A 27065-nucleotide genomic window follows, 5' to 3' on the forward strand; every position below is an offset into this window, starting at 1 on the left:
TTATCATCTACTATTTTGCATTATCATCACCTTGGCTGTCTTTTTTTGGTCTTCCTAGGAGTTGTTGATGCTGCTGAGCCTCACAGCCTGCACTGTAATTGTCATTTCAATAGCATCTCTTGACTGATCAATTGACACAATTCACCGTATAGTATTTTCCGCTAAGAGCCATGGTGTTAAAGTATAAGAGCTTTTATGTGCAGCCATACTGTATGTGCATCGAGCCGCTCAAGCTCACATGCTCAAATGTCTTTATATCACTCCTCACTGAAGCTTGACTGTTTTATGCTGTGACAGAAATGGTCCTCCTGATAGTGACTTCAAACTGAAGTGTAATTCATGAAGATCTCAGCCAGACAAGTTTTCCTGACAACCCTCACATGACTGACTTGACAGATAACAGACAGGTACAGCAGGTGTGACAGGTGTGGGTTTCCCTCCCTTTTCCTCAGGTCATTACTTTGCACTAAAATAATAATAAAAACAATTTCATCTGATATTGGGACTGTATTATACACATTCTTTGTAAAATGTTAGACAGCAGTGATGAATTGGTCCTGGTCTGCAAAATTGTTCATTTTAAACATACAAATGGTCTTCGTCCTGTGATATGTTCTTCAGAATACTCTTCAGGTCAAACAAAGCCAATCTGTGTCTCCTGAACTGCTGTCACCCAGATAAAGCATAGCCCATATCTCCAGATATCTGGAGGCAATAGATTATTTCCTAGCCTCACATATGTGATCCATTCTTCTCCATCATGCCCACTTGACAAATAACATTGTCATTTGGGGAGAACGCTAGGCTCTGAGAAAACATGAAAACACATCTTTCATCATAAAGTAGTTAGGCAACAGGTGTGTGGGTCTCATTCCTACATGACAGTGATACAGCCTCACTGTCAAAATGATTCATCCCAGTCCTGACTGTGGTAGAAATCCCGTCTGGGGTTACACAGAAAGCTATTTTATGGCCATTAAGAAGATTTTGCACAAAGTGGGAGTCCTCCCAATAGCTGCAGTAGCAGCACATTATACAGTTACTACTTATGGCAATATTAATACAGGCCATCCCAGCACTGGTAGGGTACAGCTTACACTCCAGTACTGCCATAATGTTACTAAATAATTATTTAATTGAGCACAAAGTCAAAAGTAAGACTGAAGATGAGTTCTTTTTATTTATTTATTAGTAGCACAAAGGACAGATAAAGATATTTCACTAGCAAGGACCACACAATCAACAGATGTACGAGGCTTGCGGTTGCCGAAAAGACATTCGAAAGCGTTGTGGGGAAGCCACGATAGGGAAATCCACTGTAGCACCCGGGCACGATGGAACCCCTTATAAACCTATGGAGAAGAAGAAGATCAGGAGGCAGGAGAGAGAAAGGGGTGGGGGGGAAGGATGCAGAATAAGAGAGTGAAGAGGAGGAATTAGGACGTGTGGGTATTTTTGGAAATGCTGGCGATGACGTGGTTGATGTGTGGTCCCGCTCCTGAAACTCTGCATGGGGTCAGGTTTGGTTACTAGTTATCATTAATAAATACGGGGCACCACCCTGGAATCGGGGACCAAAAACCAAATATGAAGCAAATACGATCAAACGATTGTCAATCTATAGAAATTGAAAGACTAGGCTAATACATAAATAGGGAGGGACAATGAAGGGTGATTTCGTACACTGGCTGTAAAAAACAACTCTTACTAAAATATTATACACAAATAATCACAGACAATGACTTCTTAAAATTATAATAGGATTATTTAACTTTAGCACAGATCAACAACTTCAACAAGTAAACCACTATTATCTATTCTAAGCAACAAAAACAAAGCATACAAACAAAATGTGTGTATCAGAGGAAGGGCAGACTAAGAGAGAGTGGCTGGATGTGACCATGTGGGTGGTTCGTGGATGCGGTTCAAAACGGCAGCTCAAGGCCGGCCGATTTTAGAATCAAAATGGCAGACACTCTCTAGCTATTCTAAACAACAAATTCCATTTAACATGGGAAGTTGGAATTCCAAGTTGGAAGTTGGATTTCCGATTCGGAAAGTCAGGAGAACCGCTCTCCCCCAGACTTTGTGATCCAAGATGGCTGTTCCGTGTAGCAACAGAAGGCAGTAGTTTATACTGTTTTTTAGCCCTACTGTGTATTTGTGTCTCATAAATTTTCATTCACAATGTACTGTCTAACTGCTGTCTGTGCCCATGTTGCTACTGTTTAGTATGCGTAAATACCGCGTAATGCATTTTAAAAATATATTTTTTATTTCTTGAGGTTGAACTAATCCATGCTCGTTACATAACCTTATATTGACTACATTTGGCCGTTGGCGTTACTGTGCCTCTTTTCAATAATTATTTGTGTATCTTTCACTGGAGGCTCAGCAAAGTCAGCACTGCTAAATGTATTGGATGATATTGAAACGGTTAGTGCGCTATTCTGAAAATTATAAATGAGATTGTTGCGACACTTCATAACAGTTAGACCGCAGTAAGTAACGTTGCTGTAATGAATGGGTCAACACTGTGGTGTTGTCCTACATCGTTATGTTGCATTATTGTATATTATGTGGGTCACAGAAGTTACACGGCTGAGTCAATGGAGAAGCTGTGTACCCGAGTATCTGTAAAACAACAATTAATCTAATTTGAACATTATGAAGCAAACATCGCCAGATCCATGCTAATCTAGCTAGCTGTCCCTGCCTTGCATCACTATAGGCTAGTATAAGCAAAACGCTCCACATTTGCAGAGCTGCCAACATGTCAATTGCATGAGTCTCATGCATTGAGCATGAGACTCATGCAATTGACACTTTTCACACGCCCTGACGGCATTCAATTCAATTTGACCAATCAGAATCAAGGTTTTCAAATCAACGACCCAATCACACAGTGTGAAAGTCCGCTTCACGAAAGTTATCAGCTAATCATCTCCATTAGACTATTCAAAAGTGGATATCTTCTAAAGGTGCACTGTTTTGTTTTTTTTTAGAGATTTCTCTTCACCGCAACCATGGAGGGGGAATTCTTACAGTGACCAATAACTCAGTTATAACAGCAGTATTAAAGGGTACACGTGTATGTGAGAATTGTTTTAAGACGCGCTTGAAATAATGTTTTTGTGTCCTGCAATGCCTGACCAAACGATATAATAGCATGTGATGTTATGTAAAATACTGCTCAACTATGTCCATTTGTATGGTCATAGATCCTGTATTCAACTTTTAAAAGTTGAACCTACCCTTTGCCAACTTTAACCAGCTTAATGCTAAACCCAGAGTTGGAATTTCCTGCCTTCGCTCAAGAAAATGAAATAAAGAATAATAATAAAGATTTGCTATAAGAATAGAATTACAGTGTTTATAATAATATGCAAATTAAGAACTAAACTAGGTGGAAGTACTGGCCTCACTGAATATTTATTATATCTCATTTGCAACTGCATTTGTTTTCTTTTAGAGCTTCCTGGGATTGTTGCCTCACTCAGATGGCTTAGAGGCCACGAAAATCTCAAAGGACCAGCTGGACCCTCACAAGCTCAATGTGCTCCTGCACACCATCACTGTTTTTGCTCTCACTACATGGCAACGGGGTCAGACTAAATAAACAAATATTCTTGTGAAAAAATAATTTTATTTAAAATATTGTTATACATTAAGTAACTGGCTACTTTTGTACTTTACAAATTGACTGCTGTGTAAAATGAAGACAGAACAGTTGTGAAGCAAGTCTGTATGTTTGTGTTATTTGTTGTACCCATTTAATAACATTTTATCATATCCAGCTCCTTGGCTGAATGCACAGTAGTGTTTATGTAATGTTTTTGATCATGTTGTAATGGAAGAACTGAGCATTAACTGGGACGGGTCCCTTGTGGAAAACCATTTCACCTCAGTGTTTCCCACACATAAGCTTTATTTGGGCAGTAGACTGCGTGTGTTTACTGTGAGCTTAGAACAATGATCAGGCAAAAGGTGGTTGCAAACAACCGCGTGCGCCAGAACTGCGCCTGCCACCCCCTTGCTCCTGCAAGGTAATGTTATGTCATGGTGTTGTGACATCACGGTTACGTTTTGCAGCGCCAGGTGTTGTGACGAATTCTGCCTGGCTGTCGAGAATTCGATGCACCTCGCGTGTGGTAATGCCCTTTTATGCTGAGAAAAGAGGTGGACGCAAATCTCGGCAGGTAAATTAACCTACATTATCTGTTCTGCCAAATTATGCATCCACCTGTATAGGACCTTTTCAGACACTTTGCTGTGCTCGTTGATCAACTGCGGTTATCACCACATTTATTGCTAAATCTCAAGGAATGCTGCTTCTACTAACTGTAGCTAATAAAATAACAGCTCTAAACTACTCTAAACGTTCATGAAATATTTCAAATCATTTACCCCACAAAGAAATTATTGCGTTTAAAAGCAGTATTTGGAAGTGCATACAATTCTCGGCAGGCAAGCGAAATTCGGCATATCACCTGCTAAAGTCGCCCCCTCCCCCGCCACATTTGTCATTCTGTGGGAAACACTGCACCTGAACCTAACAGTTAGCATCAGAACAGTTAGACATGATGTCATATTGTGTTTCAGCAACTTTAAACAAAAGTCTGACAATGGTTGTTAATTAGAGGTAATATTGCTTTGATATAGACAAAATATTTCCTTTTCCCTTCCACAGATGCTGTGTGATAAAGCAGTTTCCAGATCCCATAGTGTCTGCAGTCACAGAAAATGCAACAAGTCCTACTCAAAGATACCGACCCTCCACTCCAAGGATAAGGATTGTGACATTTTTCAGTTTCATTATGGTTCCACCATTTGTACTGTATGCTTGTGACGGAGTACCTTCACTACAGTTGAGTAAGCGCTTGGACTGCCATACCAACGAGCCTGGCTCTTTGGCTTTGCTGTCAAAGTTGCATGTTTGGTACCCTGTAGACCTGTGTTTGAATCTGGGTAGCGTGACTGCTCTTGCCTTTGGCCGCATATGGTGTCAGAAGTGGGACGGCTTGCCGTGAGGTCATCTGAGTCGTGCCCAGAGTCCGAACCGTATGAGGGACCCCCATGGGTAACATTAATGATGTGATGTGTTTAGTGTTCAGTAATACTGATCATATGTCATCATTTTACTGATTTTATTTGTATTTGAAGGTATTTTGGTCAAGATGTGATACATGCTGCTGTATCTTTTAATGTACAGGAATTTATTTTTGTAATGTCCACAAAGTTTTTTAGTTGTCTGTATGTGTGTGTGTGAATACTTTTGTTTTACTGATTATTATTATGCTAAAAGGGCATTTTGCCAGATATTTTTAATGCATTAATAATGCATTATTCTCATACTGAATGGTTTCATAAAGCAGCTTCCCAAGATAGTAATAGTGGCTCTTGGAGTATACTAGTAATAAATTACTAATATGCTGAAATGCTAATAAAAATGTTCAGGGAACAAGTTTAAAATATATTTAAACTGTTCTTCAAGTACAGCACAAAATATTTAAATTACACTAAAGGTACTTAAAATCGGTCCATTTTAACACAACTAAATATATTAAAATATATTGCAATTATCGGCCTCACGCTCCTCCCGCGGGTTGGCGCAGGCTTCTCCCGCAGCCACTTGCGGAGCTCCTCAACTCAGCTGATTTCTCACCTCAAAACTTCTCAGAAGTGGATTTAGTGATGAAATTCCATACATAAACTGTAAAATATAAAAACTTGTTGCTGGCCTCTGTCTGGGGCCACACAATGATGATGCAGTGAATATTCTCTCTGACCAGTCAGCAGTCTGTCGTGTTTTCACGTTACATTTTAGTATGGAAGCAGGTACAACATTTCTACAATGGAAAACCAAACAAAGGCGAGTGGAGACAAAGGGCCTCCGCTCAGACTAGCTTGGTTTGAGGGAGTGCCTGACCCCGCTAGCCGCTTGGCAAGCTTTATGACGCGTTTTCATTGTGACGTCACAAGCAAAGGAAGTGAAGGGCTGGACTACAAACCAGCTGTTTTCAAGCAGTTCAGAGCAGAGCTTTCTGTGGGAGATGGGAACTCCCTTTGGGCTGGACTTTGGACTTTTTCACTTTGCAAACCTGTTACATGAACAAAAAAAGAGATATAACTCAATAAAGGAGAGGGAAAAAGCCAAAAAGCATAATACTACCTCTTTAAGGTTGAGATCTGCGGGGACAACGGATAAATCAGGGGGCTCGGGGCTGGGAGGAGGGGCCGGGTTAGACTGAGGACTGGCTGATTTCAAACAGTGGGAATGGCAAAAGATGCTCCAACTAGTAATCTTGTTATTAGTCCAAACAATATTGGGGTGGTGTATAACTAACCAAGAGTGACAGAGGATGACAGGAACCAAGGGAGAGCTCATAACAAAAAAAAAAAAAAACAGTCAACAGGGCATCCTCATTCCAACCACATTCAACAGAGTACGAAACTCAACAGCATATTCAGCCACACTTCTGGACCCCTGGTGTAGCAACATTAATCTCTTAGAGGCTTCCTTACCCCAAACCAGATGGTCAAAAAGCTTCACCTGGGTGAAGGCACTGTAGGAAGCGATGACTGCTGATTGTCTCTCCCACACTGAAATCGCCTCATAGCAGGTGTATGCGATATTGGCTATGTCAGAGGAGTAAGTCAGGGGCTGCTGAACAAAAAGTCCACATTGCATCAAAAATGACCTACATTGTCCACGATTACCATCATACCTGTCCGGCGATGGCACCTACTGCTCTCTGGCGACAGCAGCAGCTTGAACAGAGGCTTGTGGTGTAGATGTCTCAGGGGGCTGGGACGCAGGGGGAAAATGAGCCCGTAAGCTGGAAACTCTGGCTGTTAGCTGCTGCAAGCTCTTCGTGATGTCCCGGAGGGCTTGACCATACTGATTTAATTGAGCACCCTGAGTGGAGATGGCGTGCGGACTGGCTTCAAGTCTGCTGGGTCCATCTGGCTGGATCGTTCTGCCACGATTCAGATAAAGACCTAGAAATAGACTGGACGCTGCAGACAGGTTTTCAGCAATTTATTCAGACAGAAAGGCAGTGCATGTAGTGGCTGTCGGGGGCCGGGGAAGGCATTTGGTTTTGGTTTCAGACGGGTCCAGTCGGAGTTCCTGAGCATGGAAAAATGGGCAGACAAAAACAGGTACTTAAGACAGGTTCAGAGAGCTGGTAGTCAAGACATACGAGTACAACAATGATCTGGCGAGGACAGGATGTCAGGCTGATACATAAATGAGACTGGAACCCGAGGAAGCGAGGATCAGGTGCGCCAATAGGATTAGATGCAGGTGTGTGCAATCAGCTCCCAAGGTAACAGTCATGCCCCCCAACAACACTGCAGACCAGGAGATGAGGGAGAGAGGGGAAAAGAGCCAAACCAAAACACAACAGCCTCACCATGAGGAACAAATCAAACAGAAACATTCTCACACACTCATCAGGAGTAACGGCTAGACAGCACATTGTGGTTGGTACCATATTACCTACTTTAAAGAGCACAGCAGGGGGAATGAATGAATGTTCTGTTTGTTTATGGATGGAAGCTGTTTTAGAAGGTAAATACTGTATATGATCAGGAAAAGATTGGTTATGCTAATGAAAAGACTGTCACTGCAGGTTGTTTCCCAGGGGTATACAGTTAGGAGACCCAATAGACAGAAGGTGAAATTTTACTTGGTAAATGCTCTTGACAAAAAAAAGCTTTTTTTTTAAAAAAATGCTTTCATCACTGACAGTTGACCAATAAATAATCTAGATTAGAGATTGTTTGATATTATTTAATTTGCCCTGTTCCTGCTGTCATGCAAGTCTGTCCTTTTCACTCTACATTTCCTCTTATGTCCTCATTCACTTTGAACCCATCTGAAATCACATTTAGTCATCCCTTTTATGCTGGCCAAAATATTAATACTTTACAATAAGGGCCACAACATTTTGAGTATTTCCTAAAAACAAAAAAGTAAATGAGCACAATACAGTATATGCAAAATCACAGTGTGTATATGTCACACTTTTGACATATGTCAGTTAGCAATGATCAGGCAAAAGTAATTCCTATGATAAAATTAAAATGAATTATTACATGTTTCATTGACCTAGTGTGAGAGAGAATAATAATCTGGGGACGTTTAAATGGGAGGAAGCTTCCCTCTCCGCCTCGCTGCCTCTACACTGTCTAGCTCCATCCCCACCACTGAACTGGCCTTCTTCACCAGCTTGCCCAGTTTGTTAGCGCCAGTCCAGACGCCACCTCCGCGTGCGACCAAAGCAAATGTAGAGGTCATGGGAATGCAACCTAAACATTTGCATGCAAGTTAACACAGTATGTAATATAAACACCAGGATGTGGGGGTGGAAAGTACGATATGTAACAACAGACAATGTGAAACATCAATCAACTAATTATTTCTGGTAAAAAGACAACTAATCAGTCACCAGAAAATTACATTAACAGATATTTTTCTTACTGATTTTACTAATAATCTATTTTACACATTTATTCAGTTTCCAAAAGCATGTTCTCCTACTGTTCTTTGCTCTGCTGCGCTAATGCTAGCTCCTCTCCTTCTCTCCTGTCCAACCACAACAATCAACACATGAATCATCAATAATCAAGATTAATGTTACATTAACTAGCCTACATATGTCAATTCTAGTCTAGTTAATATTATGTTTAAATTACTTTTTACTCTCAAAGGATGTTAATGCACCTACAGTAAGAGTTCTCTTTACTTCACCTCGTTCACCTCTCTGCCGCAGCCTCCCTGCTCTGCTGACCACTGACTTTGCTCCTTGTGTGTGTGTAGGAGCTCACGGAGAGCAGGGCCCTGTTTTAGAAAGCGGGTTTAGTGAAAACTCTGAGTAAGTTAAGCCCAAGATGAGGGAAACTCTGGGTTTTTGGTTTCAGAGAGTGTCAACTTACACTGTTAACCTAACCTGCTTGGGAGGAGGTTTTCTTCAACAAACGCTGAATTTCTCCCGGACTCCTCCCCTCGTGCGGAGCCTGAGGCGGCATTTTCCTCATTCATAGACTACTGTCGATATATCAAAGCACATAGGCCTATATGACCGCAATTACGTCTTTAGAAACATTGATATCCCGATTAGATAGGCTGTTAGTGTTTTTACCCAAACATGATCTTGAACATGACCGCTTTTATGATCAATCTGTCATCGATTGATCGACAGAGAGTTATCTTTGGACATCGTGGATTTATCCTCAGCACAGAATAAAATCTATAGACTACTCTGTCCTTTATAACACAGTGACTCTGTGGACATTAAGGCAGCTGTCAGGTTGGCAACAGTTGCACAAAAACACTTAGGCCTACCATGTTCTGCAGTAACCACTGTTTAAACTAATCTGTATAAAACTGATCAGTGAACAGTAATACTTCATATTGTAGTCGCACAGATTAGAACATTCCTATTGTAGTTATCAGCTGGATATGATGTGAATATTTCTGAGTGAGGATGAAACAAATAAATGTAGTTTAAAAGTTTTCATTATTATCTGCTGATAGTCTGAATGTGTTTTGACAGCATTTCATAAAATACGAAATGAGCCAGATTGTATCAATGTAAAATAGATGTCTAAAACTTTACAGTCAGTTTGAACCTAGACACATTTTTCATTGCAAAAAAATCATTAATAGGGTAACCTACTGTGTCAGACTGTGGCTTTACAATCACAGGTCCATGAATAGCCTAGCCTAAACTATGTCTAATGTACTGTCTAATACTGTTTTATTAATATTTTCATCTTCAGTTATTGCCACCAGCATTTAGTCCCGTTGGGTTACAGCTTAGGCCTATGAAATATAGCCATCCTATTTAAAATAAATGTAATGGGCTGTAGGAGAATTCCAGCACTTTATTATTCATTAAGGAAATTCCAGTCTGGTAAATGATGAATGAGCAACGCTGTATAAAATGTAATATTGTTAACGTATCGATCCTGCGTTTTAGAGCCAGTCATGGTCTGCGTTGGCACGCACACATATTACTAGCTCCACCCGATTAAAATGGAGGCTCTGCCTTTATTTACTCGTTGCCATGGTGAATCGTAGTGTCGGAGCTCCATTGATAAAGGCTTTTTTCATGCCCACGCACGTGCTTCCATCAGGTTCAACATACTTAGAGTTGACTAATGAACTAATTTTAAACACCTGTTTTGAAACTGGAAACTCAGAGTTTGACAGCTCAGAGTTTGTCAACCTAGAGTTCAGGTTTACACTCTTCTGAAACGGGGCCCAGGATTTCTATGATTTCAAAACAAATTTGTTGTTCCCAAATGTAACTTTAGCAAAATCACAGGGAAAATAAGGCACGTTGATAGTGATGATGTCAGCCTTCCCATTGGCTGTTTGGACACTAGCTGGATTTGTGGTGCTTTCAAGCAAAATAAATTATATTTGTTTTATGAACAAACTTTAGAAGAGAGTAAAACAGCAATTTCCCCACTGCCTATTTGATATTGCACGCTGAGCCATCTTTCTTTGTAAAGTCCTCCGATGCATGCTTGTGATAAATTCTTTTTAAAATAATATCTATTTTATAGTTATGGGAATGTTTTTGTTCGCTGGACCAAGCAGTGTGAACCACTCTTAAAGCTTGAGCAAGATGTTGTGGTTAGTTATCAAGAGGTGAGTTAAAACAGACAGAACTCTGTATTGAATTATTTTGAGAATGCGCAGATGTTTATGACAGATGGCAGTCTCCATCACAGTTACAGTATTTTGAGATGCATGAGGTGATATTGGTTCTATTAAAGATTTATGCTACGAATTTGTAGAAATAATGACATATATTCTCTTGTTCAGGCAGCCATGCCAGAGACGTCCTCCGATACCGGATAGCGAGAAGGTGTATGGCAGACATTATACAGGTCTGTGTTTTCCAGACTTCAGATCTAGGACTGGAATGAGGTTGGTAAAAAACGTTATTTGAAGCACTGAAAACCTAAAAAAAGGCACATTCACCATTGAGAAAGTGACAAGAGGGTGGTATGCATAGTTAATTCTGGGATGAGACAAGGCGGCGTGAGCATTGTTTGGAGACAAACTTTCCACCAGTCTGAATGAAAATCAACATGTATTACTTGGCCATTTTCGGATAGCATGCGATCGCCTGTTGACGCCATTTCTGCATTTCAAAGTAAGTCAGACATCAAGTACTATCCGAAAATGGTAATACGAGTTGATTGGAATCGCAGTTGCCTGTTAGAAAGATGTAAATCTTAGGAAGATATTCACAAATGTGTTTCATTTATTTGTAAATTAATCGAATGTATACACAGACATTTATTATTAGTTTGTGTATACATTCAATTAAGAGAGACTCAGCGCGATGTGACTAAGTCTTCCTGGCAGAACTGATACTGTATATTGAGATGCTATTTTGATGTACTGAAACTAGAAGGATGTCTCTGTACTCTTTATTTTTATTTTTATTTTTTTTTTACCAGTGCAAGCATAAGCACAGATGATACTAAATCTATCAGATGTATGAGGTCTATTGAGTGTTTCTTGAGAATTTGCATTTCAGTGCTTTATTTCGCAACAAACACTGATGACATGAGGGGTTCATGTCATTAACTGCTGTGAACACCTGCACACTTCTCAACAGATATACACACAAATGATGCACCCGCTCACACACATGCAAGCACTCTCACACTTCCTTGAAGAAAACCTGCATAACCAGTTTATCTAATGTCACTGCACCATTCAATTCATGTGTTGTGTTCAGGAAAGGGAGGAATGTTGGTCTGACTTCATCTTTCCACTGGTAGTGACTGACTGACTACTTTTCTCAGTAGCATCCCATGTTTGGACTCTGCAGTCCATTGAGATCATGGCAAATCTTCAATCAAAGCAAAATTTAGTGCAGACTTACTATAGTCTGTATGTGAACTTCTCTTTGATTTTGTACTCTTCTTGGATATCTGTAGTCAAATCTGCAGCTGTGTTTATAAAAGTTACAACAGAAAGACACAAACATTGCAGCCTCAGCTTTTATACAATGCAGAAAATAATCAGCTATGCATACTGAATTCTCTATGCATATGAATCAGTTTAGAACAGGGTGATTCACTTTTTATTTCAAGTGTAGTGTTCTTTCACATTCTAAGCATCCATCCATCCATCCATCCATCATCAACCGCTTATCCTGTGTACAGGGCCACATTCTAAGCAATGCATACTAAAATGTATTAAAATATTCTTATCTGTTTACTTAGGTAACCAAGCAGTTGACAACAAGCAGTTACTTATTAATTAATTCTCATTCTAAGGGGTTACTTTGCATTAGAATTGTTCACTGCCTCCTCATTGCACTCATTTTCTATAATTCTCACACATAAGCTTTTGCCTCACAAGTTGGTTCCATATTTAAGCCAATGGAATAAGGTATATTTGGTGACCCATGTTAGCATTTTGCAGAGACACGAGAGAGAGTTGTTATCTATTACGTTACAAGACACAGACACTGTAGATATTTTACGAGCACGGACCAGATGAAGCGACAGTGAACACACCAGATGTCATTTGATACCACGTTGGTTTTGAATAGGCTTTGTCATTAACAAGCCTCCCGTCTTTTCGGCAACTTTAGAGCAAGAGAGACAGAATGAGGCGGGGCACGTCGCTGTGTTGTGGAGAGGTGTGTGTGGAATTCAAGTAGTGAGTACACACTAAAAAAAGATGCAGAATGAATGAAGTGTAATTAAAATGGTTAAATAACATCTGATAGCCTAGGTAATAACAAACCTAGGCTATATGTCCATCCATCGTCAACCGCTTATCATGCGTACAGGGTCGCAGGGGGCTGGAGCCAATCCCAGCTGACATTGGGCGAAAGGCGGGGTACACCCTGGACAGGTCGCCAGTCCATCACAGGGCCACACAGAGACAAACAACCACTCACACTCACATCCACATCTAAGGGCAATTTTGGAGACACCAATTAACATAGCCTGCATGTCTTTGGATGGTGGGAGGAAGCCAGAGCACCCAGAGAGAACCCACACGGACACGGGGAGAACATGCAAACTCCACACAGAAAGGCCGGGGCATATATATAAATATATAACATATATAATATTTATAAAAATATACCCCACCAGTTTTATGGTACATCATACATTTATGGAGTGTCAATGAAGTAAAGCACTGGAACAACAAACTCTGATTCAAATGAAATGTCTGTTTTTCCATAGATGGATATATGATTCTTTTCAAAGGAAAACAGCCAGGTTCAGGTAGAAATGATATTACCTCACTGCATTGGCCACTACAACCCAATATTCAATTAGAATTATAACTTGATATGGATCAGTTTATTAGTTTAAGTGTATTGCTACCATGCTGCATTGTGATTCTGCATTTTAAATAAAAAAATTTGCTGGCTTGATTGATTAAATTATACATTCTTTGTTTGGTAGTTACATTAGGCTTGGCTGGCAGCACAAAAAGGGAGAGAGCATAGAGAGGGGGAAAGGAGAGAGAGCAGGATGGATTCAGCAGAGGGAGAGAGAGGAAGAAGAACCAGGTGAGAAAGTAGAAAGTTAGTCAAGACCACATGGTTATAATGCCAATGTAGCTTCTACTTTGCAATTTCATTGCAGTAGATTTCACAAGTAATTTACTTAACTAAGCAGCGTACTGTTATCAAATGTGGATTCACCCCAACCTCCTCTTACATTTATTAGTTATTATTCTAGCTGTATACAAGATGTTTGTGTGTACATTTCAGTGTAAAAATGGGGCAAGGGGGATGGAGAGAGAAAGAGCAGGAAGAACCAGCTGAGAAGTTGGACAGCAGTGTAAAACAAAGCAGGATTTGAGCTTAGTGAGGTAACTTCAGGATAACCCTGGGTTTTCAGTACCACGATGATGGTTCACTTCTTACCAGGGTAAGAAATAAAAATGTGTTAATTGTTAACAATGAGCATAGTTTCCAGAATGTGTATCTCAGGTATATTCAACAAGCACTAATCTATGTGCCAATCACACAGTATAAGGACACATCAGAGTCCTCAACGTCAACTGTGGTATTTAGTTTTGGTAAAGAGCCAACTGACCCATTGTAGCATACACATACGTGTAACAAAAGGTTAGTGTTGTTCTCCCTTTGTTATCAGTCGGTAATTATGTTTCATGGTCCACCACATGGTCGTACTTTTTCCAGACAGCATGTGAACAGCAGCTGCTCTCCCTGGACACAAGACTGCTAACAAATAAGGATGATGAAAATCAATCATTGACTTCATTTACAATTTTCACCTTGTACAGGGGGTAACACTGCTGAGGTATTTTTTTCCTTGCTAGACTTAAATTGATCAGAAGACACAATGATTATAAATTGTAAAGTAAGTGAATAAATTATAATAACTAATTTATTATTTCTCATCTTCATACGAACAGCTGTAGTACCAAAGGCCCAACAGCAGCTTTATATTCATTAGAATTTACTTTGTGAGATTAGCTGATTATTTGAGGTTGTCTTTACTTGGATAATTTCATTATTTTGATATAATTAAAATAATTGAAAACATCTTTTATTTAAATTGTGCATTTACTTAAATGAATTAAAGTAATGGATTTAAACATGCCCCATTAAGGAAGAGGTCCTTTAGTTCTACGATTGTCCACATTACTTACCAGCTAACACGATCCATATTACCATCCTGTGTACCACCAGTATTATGTCAAAGTGTTGATTTAGCCTGCAAGAAATTATGAATGTGTTTATAGTAGCCTGTCCTGGGGTTAGGGTTAATACAGATCACGTAAATACAGGAAGCAACTTAAAGTTGCTTCTACACCTTTTGTTCTTTGACCACATGTCCTCACATTATTATAGTTATAGATTAAATTATTAACCAAAATTCCAAATTAATAGTTTAGTATATTTAATGACACTGAATTAGGTAATTGGCAATCAATTTCTCTTGTTTCAAGAGTGGTGCCCCGTAGATATAACTTTAAGTTATATTCTGTTATTAATAATTAAATATCCAATAATTATTATTATTACATTATTTAATGTAAATTTAGATGCTATTTAAACCCTAATCCCCAACATAATGGTGCCGCCGTGTGAGGATAGGGCTGTCAACATCAGGTACACAGCTTCACCGTCTCAGTCGCTGTAACTTACATGATAACATAATAATGCAGCATAACAGCGCAGAACAACACCACAGTGGAAGACACATTCACTACAGTGACGTTACTCCCTACGGTCTAACTGTTAAAGCATGGCAACAATCTCATTTACAGTATTCAGTCTAGCACACCAACAGTTACTATCCAATAAATTTAGCTGTGCTGACTGTGCTGGTGGGCAGATTTTTTTTAACCTTTGGGTTGGAAGAATTTGTAGATAACCAGTCTTGCTAGCTGTTTCTCCGTGTTTCCAGTCTTATGTTAAGCTAAGCTAAGCGTCTCCGGGTTGTAGCTTCATTTCTGACGAAGAGGCAACCAAACCTGAATGCAGCCAACAAGGAAGTGGTAAAAACTGCAGTTCCTCTGAGGAACTTCCTCAAATAGCCACTTCAGGCTGCCTCCAAAAGTCCCCCATGTTAAAGAGGTGGTATTATCCTTTTTGGCTTTTTTCCAAAGTCCAGTCCAAAGGGAGTTCTCATCTCCCTGTGATGTCACAGGGATGAAAGCTAAATGCGCCTCATATAACGTTACGCTTGCCAAGCGGCGAGTCCGACACGCCCACAGAAAAACACTGAGCTGCTGCACACCTCTCCTCTCCTCCACACCAGCTACCCTTCAGGTAGTCAATGGAAATAAAGTTGTTACTGTGATGTAGAGACAGAGCTCAGTTAAAACTTTATGGATGAAAGATGCATCTGTTTCAGATTAATAACTCTGAAACTGTTGCTCCAGTCTATGTTGCCAAGCTGTTCGGCAACATGTAAAGTTGAAATAAACATGTTTATAGCCTGGACCAAAACAGTTTTGCTCTCATTCTCAGAGGAAACAATGCAGTGGAGAGGAGAGCATAGCAGAGCATGAGAGGAGAGGATACAGCATGAGAGCAGTAGAGCAGAGAATAGCAGAAAATGTTTTTGTAAGCTAAATAAGCAGCGTCAACAAGTCTGTCATCAAGAAATATTCAGCAGATCTCAGCAATCTTTCTCATTTTAAGTAACTTTAGTAATAGCTTTGTACGTAGCTCTCATAATAATGAGTAAAATCAATAAGAATTTCTTCACAAACCTATGGATGAAGTCATGGAGACTACGTCCATATTTTATACAGTCTATGTATCTTAACACACAGACATGAGAGCGGTATTGATCATCTCATCTCTTGGCAAGGAAGCAAACAAGTAGTGTATTTGCAAAATAAAATGTAAATATTAGCATGTGAGCATTGTCATTGTGAGCACGTTAGCATAGTAAGAAACAGTATTTAGCTCAAAGCCCTGATGTGTCCAAGTACATAATTTCAGAGGCGCTAGCATGGTCATACAGTCGGCGGGTAAAAGAAAGAAAACCCTCCAAATACTTACATACTACAGAACTTTGATGTACTGTTGACACAGGAGAGTCCAGGTTTGTCCCCTGCTAGTCGAAATTTTGGTACGTTACTAGTTCACCTGTCACCAAAACAGGATGAGAACACATTTTTTTTAACCAATGAAATGACACATAGAATAATACACTTCCTGTTATTGGTTCGAATGGTGTTCACACCAGAAATGAACTGTTCCAGAGTTCACTTGACAGCAGTCTGAGACCACTCCTTCAAGGCAGACCAGAGAGCGGTTGTTTGGTCCACACCAGAGTTAGAATCTGACGTTCACACCAACCCAGATGAACCGCACCAAGGGGCTTAACGCTCCAGGGTTTTGTTCAGCCAGACTGAACAAGGCTGCTGTGAACCTACCTTTAGTCTTGTTCAGAGAGACACCATGTTAGGTTTGAATAGACATTTCAGATCTAGCCTACTTTTCAGGTACATTTTTCAAACAGTGACACCTCTGGTGATACAGCTTCTATAAATGTCAGCTCAGCGCTGCTGGATGGAGAGTCAAAGGTTTAATTTGTTGGTTTAACACAAAAGGAGCTCTTGTGACATTCACCATCAACACTGCGTACAGTACTCACTACTAACAGTATGAGACCCTACATAGCATGTTGGCCCGTGGTCTCGACCGACATTTAAACTAACCTCCTTGTTTGATCAGTGTAAAGGGAACACACTCTGATTTAACATGGTAATAACACTATATGATGATATTTTTGCTTACATTTCCACACATGATTCAGTACAAACAAGCTTCTGTCATACGCATTTCACTGCGATTGATTTCTCGATAAATATTGAACTACACTACTCACTGCTTAAATGAGAGATTATGAATTATGCTTTGTGAGTGTGTGAAAAAAAGTGGGTCTGTCTGTGTCTTGAGATGAGCAGACATTGAGAGAAAGTGATTGTACTCTCTCTTAAGCGCTACAGTTTCATGTTCATTCACTCCCACTCCAGTCCACTCTGAATTCTTTTCTCATTAATTTATTCTGTTAAAATTTACTAAATACCAGCCTCTGATTTTTCTGCATAATTTAACAACGGCTGACTCATTAATGATGGTTCAACTATCCAGTGATTGCGACCTAATCATAATTGGGCTTCCTGTTTATCATGGATTACAGTTTGCATAGAGAGAAAAAAACTTAGCACATGTCTAATCAAAACGTGCGTAATTATAATTAACTGGCATATTTAATGCGGCGCATCATGGCTACACTGTCTTACAGTAATACAAGTCAGTGCTGCACTGATTTGACCATCTATCCCCATGTTAACAGTGCTTCTGTTGATATGCAATTACATGTTCACAACGAACACACCAGGGTTTAATAGCTCAGGAACCTAAGACCTGCTGCCTCCATTCAATAAACAATCAACACAGCCCATCAGCATGCTTATGCATCCAATTATCCAAACGTTGCTCTGCAGATCTTCATATTACCTCCTTAAGATTCTGGAGAAAAATTTACATTTTTATTACATTTTCATCTTTGTTTGTGTATTTTTTTTGCCTCTGCAGCTGTGATCTGCTTTCTTTGGTCTGCCCCGCAGCTTTAGGTGGTAATGTGTAGGAGCTGCCTTTGAGAGATAAACTTCATGCCAGGTATTGATTGTGTAGTGAGTCCATCTGCCTTTGATGCAGAAGAAAGAGGCTTTGCCTTTTGTTTACCTTCGTATCTTATTTTCTCTGGACACATACCTCCTCACATTCCAATTTGCATTTAGGAGAGCATCGTGTATTTTCCCCTAATGCCTATGTATATTTTAACTCTAACTTGTGAGGACTCCCAACTCCCCAAAACACAATTAAGTTGAATGGTTTGATTATAAGAGAAAAGAGGTGAGAACAGGTTACATTTCCTTGACAACGTGACTGAAATTGCATCTGCAGGAAATACGTGTGACCGCAGGGGGCAGTTCCTCATCCAAACAGGGAGATAGGAGAAAGGAAAGGATGGGAAGTTGTAATGGCCCTGCCAAGTCTCCAGCAGCTGAGTTTGATGCATTAATTGGGATGTGAAACTAATTCCTGAGCTGTGGCCTGTCTCTCCTGCTGTGAAACTGTGATTGCAGTTGGTAAGAGTCGACAGTCGATTGAACAAGCAGGGCAACATTTTCTTTTCCCTTTGTGACTCATCTTGACAGATGCTATGATCCTAGACTCATTATTTCTCTTCTTTTATGTTGATATGTTATTTGAAGCATGAGTGCTGTTGAGGGCGTTTAGATAGATGCAGAACATAGACCGACAGATAGTTAGGCAGTTAGTTAAGCTTTATTGGAAGGGAGCCTTATTGAGATCATTGCCTCGTTCACACTTTGAGTAGAATTTTGGAAGAATGTGCGTCCCTAATTTCAGTGATTTGCAGGTAGTAAGGTGGCATAGTACCTGCAACCATACCTGTAATGGAAACACGCAACTGATTATATCTCTGCAACATAGCATAGCATGACTTTATGAATAGAATCAACGGTGCAATATGTTTCCATCCTTTTGGATGTCAGTGATGACCTCTGACATTTATCACATAACTTTGACAGTGACCGAAGTCTGCAGGAATTAATTGAATTGCACTGAGGTCAATGATGTCCAGTGGTGTAATGGCAGCTCCATGAGCATACAGAATATCTCTAATCTAATGTAGATCGTATAGTGGATTGCACAGTGTGTTTTAATTTTAAAAGGGGGCATTAGAATCCAATTATTTTTTTTAGTTTTTAGAGCAGTGGTCAGTGTGAGTTTTATATAACAATTTTCTTATTGAATCCTTAAGTACTTATTATAATTGTACTGTTTCCATTAAGATTTTGGATCACAGTATTACTGTAACAAAGGTTCCTTCTCTTTAACCCTTTAATGCATGTGTGTTTTTTCAGACATTCCTGGTCTTTAGCAACCTGGTACTTATAGAACACAAATCATATTACTTCTAAGCTTTGGGAGTGTATTATTAACAATAACAAATTAAGAATATACATATATTTCAGTGTAGCCTGTTATATTTCATGTACAATATATACTGTACTATCTTACACACAGGCTCCTGTGACTTCTGGTATCTACCAACATGGGCACCTGTTTATGTTTTAAAATAGAGGATCAAACTTGGAAAAATGCATAATGTAATTTCTGTGGCAAATGGCGGGTTCAAATGAGCCCACTTGAGCTGTGGTCCACAAATCTTTGACTTGATTTTGTCAGTTACTGTCACTAAAGACCTCAAGTATACAGGGTTAAATTGGCTACAACCCCCCCACCCCCCCCCCCCCCCCTTTCAGAATGATGCCTGTCCCCCACAAGCCCAGTACAACACACAAAACACACATAACTGGAGCAGTTTCCTTTATATACATGGTATCATTTAGGAGTAAATTAATCTTTTATTCATTTCACTATACAATTATGAGACATTTTCTTAAATAATTTAAAACCAGATACAGTATGTATTTAGGTTGTGTTATTGCATTCCAGCATAATACGTTTTGTGTGTACATTTTACTTCCAAAAAAGAACCTTTGTGTTATTTGATGCAGTGCAATAAAGTCTTTCTCCCTCTGCAGTCACTCTCACCAATAATCAATACCTCCAGTCCGCAGACTACAGAGTAGAGAGACAAGTGAACAGGGATTGCCCAGCGTGCATCCTACCCAAAATACAGGGTGTTACATACCCGTTTTGATTGTCAGCATGTCACTGTCAGATGATTTGTGTTTATATAATCAAGAAAACAGAATAAACACTTTACTTTATTTTCCACCACTGGTTATAGTGGTGGTTATCTACAACTTCTTCCAAATGGTTTCTAACAAAACAATGACACTTGAAGTGAAGTTGTTGTGCAGTGTATGGTAATCAGAACATTGCTAAATTTGAATAAGAATCATTTTCATGTCTTTCTTCTGTAAAAACAGCCAACATAAATCAATTGATCTTAAGTGTGAGTATTAAAAAATAGCATATATATTTATTTCTTATTTCAGTATAAACCACCAGGAGCCCCTTCAACTGCTTCACTGGCAGAGCTGAATTTTTAAGGTGACTTGAATATTTTATCAGTTTCTCTGCATCTTGCACAAAATGACACATACCATGTCTGTAAGGGGAGAGGGGGGGGTAGTACTTGATCAACACCTGTAATCACAAGACCTCTCAGCTGAGAAGGGTTTAAAGCCTCATTCTCAAGTTAAAAGAAAAAAGAAGGGGAAAGGATTCTGCAAGGTGACATTTTGACTTTACAAGTCATTTATGTTGAAAATCTGCCCTAATTAGCAACAGTAGCATACTAATACCATTGGAGCTAAAACATCAGTTCTAGAAAGTACATTTCCTTCACATTGTTTTAACACAGGGGACCTCCAGTTTTTTAAGAATATTATCTAATCTCACTATCACTAATCACACTGATAGAAACAAACAAGCTTAATCCTGACTAGATGACAACAGAAAACACACGGACGACAATTTGATTTATTTATTTGAACTCATCTTTCCTGAAAAAAAAATGGAATATGCATTTAGTTTCCTCCACATTATTCTAAAGCAGACAAAGACTTCTGTTCTGTTAAATTACACAAGAAAAATAAATCCAGTGATACCTGTCATTCTGTCAGTAACAAATGCATGAACAGCAAATAACACATTACGTTAGCGCCATCTGTTGACAAGAAGTGTAAGTGCACATAATAGAAACGGTATCGTGTATTATTACTGCAAACCCACACCCAGGTGTTTCAGTTATTGTAGCATTAGACATCTGCTCACATTAAAGTTAAGTAGTGTTTTTCTGGGAATTACTAACACACCCGGTGGTTGTGTAGGGCCCTTCATTATTGCCAATAATATATTGGTCTTTAACTAGATATTGTACAGTTATGGGAGCTGGGTTACATGAATCAGGCTGACAGGATTTTGGCACACAATGTTCCTGGAAGCATTAACTTTCTTTTTATGAAAACCATGGTGACTTAACTGTACTTTCTTGTAATGACTCCATTATGGATAAAATCATATTTTACACAGTGTCAGTCATGTTTCACATAGACATACCAGCAACACGGGCACAAATTACATCATCATCCAAAAAGAAAAATGGAAATCATAAAGACTTTGTAATAGGCCAGCCATCACTTGAGAGATTAGTTCATCAAACAAAAAGTGAAGAAAGTGAAATTCAGTTGACATTTTGAAATGTCACTGTAGGAAAAGCACAGGTGTAAATAATGAAATTAATGATGATGATTAAGGATTGCTCCTCTCATTTCCTTTGTGCATTACATTGTCAGAGAATAGCGTCTATCAACAGCGCACTCAAAAGACAAGTAGTTTTTTTTGTCTGCATGCTGAATTTTTTTCCCGTTTTCCTATGTGAGAACTCTATATACTGAAAAACCTGCTTAGAAAGTTTGTGTTTGGGATGTGACTCTGCACCTGTTAACTGAATTTGACACTTTGTCAAATGCTATCTTTCCTGCATGCCATAGAGTCCTGGAGGTGTACAGGTCCTGAAGAGGTGGAAGATTGCAGCAAATCCTTCTCTGCAGAGCGGATAATATGCTGCAGCCTGCCCTTGTCCCTGGCAGTGGCAGCAGCGTACCAGATGGTGATGGTGAGGATGTGAGGATAGACTCAATGATGGCGGTGTAGAAGTGCACCATCATTGTCTTTGGCAGGCTGAACTTCTTCAACTGCTGCAGGAAGTACATCCTGGGAGATGATGGTGCCCAGGAAGCAGGAGGAGTCCAGAGTGGCGACTGGGGAGTCACACCGGATGATGGGGGAGGGTGGGGGCTGTGCTCTTTCTGAAGTCCACTGTCATCTCCACAGTCTTCAGAGCGTTGAGCTCCAGGAGGTTCTGGCTGCACCAGGTCACTAGATAGTCAATCTCCCACCTGTAGGCAGACTCATCCCCACCTGAGATGAGCCCAATGAGGGTGGTGTCATCCGCAAACTTCAGGAGCTTGATGGACTGGTGACTGGAGGTGCAGTTGGTGTACAGGAAGAAGAGAAGAGGGGAAAGCAGCCTTGAGGTGAACCGGTGCTGATGGTCCTGGAATCAGAGAGATGTTTTCCCAGCTTCATGTGCTGCTTCCTGTACATCAGGAAGTCTGTGATCCAACTGCAGGTGGAGTCAGACACGCTCAGCTGGGAGAGCATGTCCTGCAGCAGAGCTGGATGATGGTGTTGAAAGCAGAGCTCAATTTCATAAACAGGATTCTGGCATAGCTTCCAGGGGAGTCCAGGTGCTGGATGATGTAGTGAAGGGCCATGTTTACTGCATCATCTACAGATCTGTTGGCTCTGTAGGCAACCTGCAGGGGGTCCAGGAGTGGGTCTGTGATGGATTTAAGGTGGGACAACATAAGGCACGTTGGAGAGAAATATTGCCGGTAGAGGTGTGCAGAGTCCTCGCAGACGGAAATGCACAAGCGACCCGGCTCGTTTCCGTCTTCTGCAGCGCTTCACAGCCCGAACAAGCGCGCCCTTCACCAAAATGTCCAATAATTCCACTGATGACGCAAGAAAAGTGGGAAATAAATCCGCTGGTGTTGTTCCCCTGATGTTTTCTCTGGTGAAAGAGCTCCGGGAATATCAGCTAAAAACTGAACACACAAAAACAAAACAAAGCGCACCTAAGGCAGATACGCAGCGCCATCTTGGTATACCTATGTCCATGTCTCCTGAATGTCGAAAGATAAGATAAGATATAACTTTATTAATCCCACGTAAGGGAAATTTCAGTCGACATAGCAGAACAAAGGAATATAACAGATGCAGTATTGTAGACATTTTAACACACTATTTAAACTATACAATCACTAATAATTATTTACAACAATTTACAACCAGATAAATGTCTGAAAAACAATCATGATGAGTCTGTGGCTGAAGGAGCACCTAGGCTGCTTCAGCTCAGCATAGAGAGGATAAGAGGGGTTGTCCATGATGGTTTTCAGCTGCTCTCAGTCACTGCCTCCACACTATGCAGTTCCATCCCCACCACTGAGCTGGCCTTCCTCACCAGCTTGCCCAGTTTGTTTGAAGTCCACCACCAGCTCCTTGGTTTTTCCTGTATTGAGCTGGAGGTGGTTTCTGTCACACCATCCAATGAAGCTCTCAATCAGGTCTCTGTAGTCCTCCTCACTGTCATCTGTGATACAGCCGTGATGGAGGAGTCATCTGAGAACTTCTGGAGGTGGCTCGTTCCAGAGTCGAAGCAAAAATGTAGAGTTTGAAGAGAAACGGTGACAGTACAGTTCCTTGGGGTGTGCAAGTGTTGCTGCTCCTGCGCTTCCATTCCCCTGTCGCTTTCCTTCGATCCTGTTCTTATAACAGTCAGGGGCCTCAGACAGCAAACAGATGGGCTTATCATGCCTGCCCATAGCTGTGTCCATGTGTGGAGCTCTGGTAAACCCAAAGACCACAAAACATGAGTCAGGGGAAGCTACAGAGCAGTGTGATGAGGCAGACATCTCTGAGAGCACAGAGGCAGACACCCTGTCAGCCTTGGAAGTCAGTGAGGACGGGTCCCGTTTAAAAGGAACCTGTTGACTCGTCAGGGTCTGTTTCCCAGCAGACTGCAGTGGGAAGGGTGTCTCTTGACTTGTGGTCAAGCTGAGCTGCTGGTTACAGACGAGGAGTGGAGCAGAGTGGAGGCGTCTCTTGTTGGAGCAGTTCTTAGCTTCTGGAGCAGTCCTGTTGAAAACAGACGCCCCTGGTACCGGGGGCAATGGTGCTCTGGGCGATATTACTGATTGAAACCCGCCGATGTTGTTGCTCCGAGTCTAAGCGGGCGCCATCTTGATTATTGTGCAATACCTGCAAGCTGCCTGCCTGCTGTCGTCTTTTTCTGCAGAGAGGAAACATGAGGCTTGAGAACGTACGGTGTTTTTTGCCATTTTGTGGCCGATCCGTTGGAGATATATAGATACATTAAGGGGAACAAATGAAAGGTCTGCTCAAGCCGGATCGATTGATACCCTCCCCATCACTGTGGGATGTTCTGTTCTCAATCTACAGGCCTGTAAAGCATGGGTGTGCTTTTGGTGACAGGATTTTTTATCAATATTTCAATGTTTTGTCATTTGGAAATTGGTTGTATGGACAGAAAAAGTGTTTTAAAGATATCTATCAATAAAAGTCAACATTTTAACAATAAATATTGCCAAAATATGGATTCAGATCAGATTTACAGTTACAATTGCATTCTAGGTGTATTAGAAGATATTCAGTTGCATTAAAATCTTCCTCAGGATGGTTTTGATGGTTTATTGCATTAAAATATCTCTTTTTTTATCAGGCGAGGATAAAAATATCAGATTTTTTCTTTATTGCATCTCCACGTAGTCTGTAAAAGTAAAATAAATATATTAATACACAATGGATTTATACTCCTTAGCTTCTGACTTTTCAAAGGAGACCAGAATTATGCATCTAGGCCAAATAGCTGAGGAGTTATTCCTGATTCATTTTGGGTATGTAATTTTAGGCGTTTTTTCTGGAAAAAGGTGCCTGTTTTCAACACTTGACCTAAGAGTTTCTCAGAATCAAATGGAGATCTGAAGGGCAAGCTTGTGGAAGAAGAGCTGAGGCACTGTGGACGAGGTAGACAGGAGGAACTGACTTCTCTGACTTATCCAGAATTTGACAGAACAATGTGTGTCTGTAGAGGGAAGATTTAACTCCATTGATACTGAACTGGTACAAATGCTTATTGTGGAAGGGTATTTTTGTGCAGAGTATGTGCATGTCAATTTTGGGAAAGCTGCTGTATTATGCAAATGCATAAAATTGGCAGGATAAAACAGGCATCCATTATGCAGTAGTTGGCAAAGCTGAACAAAGAAATAACAACACAGGACAAACTGTTACTACACTAGGTCATCTTATTAAAGCTTTAAAAGGATCATGTGGAAAATCATTTGATGTCCTTTAAATGATACTCTTATATATCTTCAGTTGAAAGAAAATTCATAAAAACCTTCAATTCACAAACTTTCATTTCAAATGTCAAATCCACCTACTGAACTTCAACTTGTTTTGCAGGCCTAACTAGGGCTGCACAATGGGATAAAAAGAACATCACGTTGTGATTATTTTGACAGAGGCTACGATTTGTAGTATGATTCATGATTATGATTGGGAATGATAATTTTTTTTTTGTTGGGGTATGTACCAAACAAACTCTCTTACATCTGCATAACAAGATTTGCAGGCCCGGCATCTCTGCAGCTCTACAGTTGTTGTTATAATGCTATTTTGTCACACATTTTACCTTCATCAAAAATTTGCAGCTTCCCTGGTTTGGATATTGCATACTGTATGTGCAGCCTTTGAAGTAACCATCGCTCTTCCTGCTTAATGCAGTTTGTGTCTAACAAATGAAAAGTTTGATTGAAGAAATTTATGTTTAGAAAAAAGGTATAGGTAAAGTGTAATTTGAAATGATTCACTTGACTCCAAAGTTAGATACATTTAAATGATTGAATATTAAGGAAAAAGATATTTGTAACAAAATTTAAACTGTACAACCACACCAGCAGATGGAAAACCAATGAGAAACAACTGCAAATACTTCTTTTTTAACTTTTCTACAACCCTCCCTGTCAATGCAATGCTGTCCTAAATGCTGTAATATGGTGTTAACTGTAAAAAAAAAATAATTAAAAAAAAATATATATATATATATGGATACAACGCATTCAGATAGAAGAAGATATTATAATTGTTTTTTATTATCATTTTTTTATTAATCTGGTCACACGTCACATTAACCCCATTCAGACTCACACACCGATGGAACAGCCGTCGGGGTAATTTGGGGTTCAGTATCTTGGCCAAGGATACAGACCGGAGGGGCCGCTGATCTTCCAATTAACGGGCAACATGCTCTACTTCCTGAGCCACAGCCACCCCTAAGAGGTTAAGAAGAAGGTACAGGATGATGGAAACTGAAAGGGAGTTATTGCCCAGAAGTTAGATCCACTGTCTCAGACTGTCTTTACAGGCCTCTGAGACATTTTATCTCCAGACCGAGACGAGGAAAAACTCCTCAAAAAGGGATCCCCTCTCAAAGATTAGCTGGGAGAGCAATAGGGATGTGGGAGTTTGGGGTGGAAGAAGTTGGATGGCAAATTGTCCTCCAGTTCACCTGAATAACTGGAGGAAGCTTTTCCTCAGAGAGGGTCATTTAGGCTTTTTTTTCAACCTTTTTTATCTGCTCCTCTGGGTCGACAACACTGTCCATCTTACCATCCCATTTGATCTCTGGAACCTTCTCCTCCTTCTTCAGGGTGTGGTGGATGATGCGGAGGGACTGAAGGAGTTGGGATCGCTCCTTCTGCCACTGCAGCTGCTGACTCTCCAGCTCTCTCTGAGTCTGGGTCAGTGCAGACTTCAGCTTGTTGTTCTCCTCGGTGTGCTGGGCCATGCGCCAGCGTCAGTGGACAATCTCGTTCACCCACGTCAGCATAGCCTCGTCATGGAGAGCCA

General features: G+C 40.3%; 1 protein-coding gene across 1 annotated transcript in view; it reads left to right on the forward strand.

Moving 5' to 3' along the window:
* The first annotated feature begins 10306 nt into the window (after window positions 1-10306).
* Window positions 10307-27065, forward strand: part of slc37a4b (solute carrier family 37 member 4b) — a 37283-nt gene continuing 20524 nt past the window's right edge. The window contains exons 1-2 of the mRNA XM_046039950.1: window positions 10307-10666; window positions 10844-10948. The gene's annotated coding sequence lies outside the window, so the exon portion shown is untranslated. The remainder of the gene's footprint in view (window positions 10667-10843; window positions 10949-27065) is intronic.

Source organism: Micropterus dolomieu, linkage group LG23, assembly GCF_021292245.1.
Source record: "Micropterus dolomieu isolate WLL.071019.BEF.003 ecotype Adirondacks linkage group LG23, ASM2129224v1, whole genome shotgun sequence".
NCBI classification, from domain to species: domain Eukaryota; kingdom Metazoa; phylum Chordata; class Actinopteri; order Centrarchiformes; family Centrarchidae; genus Micropterus; species Micropterus dolomieu.